We start from the raw sequence: 2695 nt of genomic DNA, 5'->3' as shown, positions 1-2695 counted from the left end.
TAAGGACACCAACAGGGCCGCCGTGACGCCGCCTGAAAACACTCTATTGAACCCATAACAATCATTGCAAGAAGACTTCCGTATGAGTAGCAAACTAGGTCGGTTGGTGCACGGGTCCTGCGCTAATAGCCTACGTCACAGCCAGACTGAACCACCGGTGTAGTCAGTCTGCGCAATGGCTCCGAACAGCTTGTTCAGAGTTTACAGGGATTTCTGGATCCCTTTCTGATTGGGTGGATTCTTAAGCGCTTTGGGATTCGACGCACACTTACTTGACATGTCACGCATCCGTTATTTGCACGACAGAAAAAGTGCTTTGTATTTTAAAAGCCAAAAGGTCAAAACTTAAAAGACGATGTTTAATTATTTTGTTTATTGCAGGTTATGTCGTCTCGTTCTAGAAAAGAATCATGAAACGGTACTGGTTGCAAAGAAATGGGAACTGTTTGACACAATCACCGAAATTGAGAGTTCGAATTTGCCTTTGCGATGGATCCCAAACAACTAGTGATCAAAGATCTGCCGTAGCACGTGCGGATCAAACCAAAAAAAAAAAAAACATTAAGACGTTGATTTGATTTTTATATTTCCCATTGCGCTGCAACCAAACAGAAGCGACATGAAACCACAAACTAATTATCGTTACTCGTTGCAGTTTAGTTTTCTCGCGCTAGATTGGCTTTATACTTGAAACACAATAACATTTCATAAATATTTCTAGCGTTCTCGGTTTTCGGATTGTCAGAGTGACAAATACATTTCTTCATACAAGAAATTCCCACAACGAGTTTTCCTGCTCAGATAGAAGACAATCAATTTAAAACTGACCTTTTAGGCCATTGAATTATTTTTCCAACGTTTCGTTAAAAGGATTGCGTGATTTGTTGAGTGAGTAAATGTCCAATAACAGAGTGCGTAAGATTCTAGCCAATCGGACAGGGGTGCAGCAATCCCTGTAAAACTGCGAAATATCAGAACAAGCTTGTGGCAGCCATCGCACAGGCGGACTATATCTAGGTTTTTACCAACGTTTCGAGTTACACGTCCGGCTATATGCAGGTTACGTGCTTTCAGCCAGTTTGAATTTAAAAATAAATAGTGTTTCGTTTATGGACTGACAAGAGCAAGCCAGTTTAGGCTCGCGGAGTGTCTGGTCATTTGGCTTTTGGTGTTTACATGATCTCGGGGTGAAATTTGTTCATCCCGGGACGATTTTATCCCGGTCTTCAGCACCGGGACAAAATTTCATCCCGGGATAAAAAATTCATGTATACACTTGATTCTTTTCTGTCCCGGGCCGAAATGACATTTTTTTGTGCCTCCCTTCGTATGACCAGCGGTGAATGATCATACTGTGCATATCAGTTTACGGCAAGGACGGCCATTTTGTAATGAATAGATTTACCGCCATGAGTGCCGCGAGTTGTAGTGGAATTGTTATTTAATAGTAATAGCAGCAGTTTCACTAGCAACCTTTGTGGCTTTCCTAATGGTGTTTTTATTAGAATCCGCTTTACAAGAAGGGGTTCCTCTCCACTAACTAGAACATTCACTAGCAAGCGGGTATTTTTGGGGGGAAATTATTTGTGTGTGGATGGTGAGTTGAGGAAAAATCATAGACAAAAGTTAGGGTTGGTCTGTAAAATGAGGGGGAGATGTTCACAAAGCAAACTCTCAACCCCACAATAAGGTTAAGGAAAAAAACAAACTCTGTGCGAAATTAAAATTTTAATTTCAAAAACAACCAGAAGTACAAGAGTGTGTTAAAAGGAAGGAACTTTCTAAGGCAAAGCTTAAATAAATAAAAAAAATAGATAAGGGAAAATAAATAGAGAAAATTGAATGAAAATAAAAAATAAGTAATAAAAAGTGAATAGACCTAAATTCGAGACGCACAAGTCTGGTGAGATGGCCGGTGACATCGAACGAAGAAGGTATATTTCTTGAGATTAAACATGCATCAAAGCCGTTGTTTGACAGCTGAACTGTATATAAAGGAATTCAAGTCGAAGTAGTAAGATTTCCCGAGTGTTATTGAACCTGTGATCATTCCAAGAAGACTCCCGTATTAATAGCAAATATAGGTCGGTCGGTGTACGGGTCCCATGCTAATAGTAGCAATCCCTGTAAACTGCGAAATATCAGAACAAGCTTGTGGCAGTTTATGCTCACGGATCGTCTAGTTTGTAAGAAATACCAGTGATACACATGTCTTAGGTTCAATTCGCCCAATTTCAGGGGTGAGCGTTGCTGCCGTTTCTTAGTGTTTGACTTTATTTATTTTCTAAATTAGAAAACCTTCCAAGACACAGTTAAAAGGAATGTAATTTGTACTCAGTGTGTATTAGCACGTGGAAGTAACTTTATTTAGGGCATATGTTGAAGCATATTTTATAATATTTGAATCAATCTTTTCAAGATCGCGTTATTGTATGCAGAGTTCTAAATGCATGATGCTAAGAACGAACATAGGAAATTGAAACGTGCGACCAAAGTTAATTGTCGCAAACAACCTCGTCCCTCGCAATTGATTTAAGGGAATGCATTAGGAAAAAGCCAGATTTCCGCTGATGTTGTTTGGAAACACAAGGACCGTTTTAGCGGCTCTTTCTGAGAAGTTTGTAAGACCAACCATGTTTTTTATCTTAGCGTAGTTATCTGTAGCGTTAGCTTTCCCGCGGTTAGCGGGCACGGG

This window comes from Montipora foliosa, unplaced genomic scaffold (assembly GCF_036669935.1).
Source record: "Montipora foliosa isolate CH-2021 unplaced genomic scaffold, ASM3666993v2 scaffold_465, whole genome shotgun sequence".
Taxonomy (NCBI): Eukaryota; Metazoa; Cnidaria; class Anthozoa; order Scleractinia; family Acroporidae; genus Montipora; species Montipora foliosa.
This window is presented reverse-complemented; position numbering follows the sequence as displayed.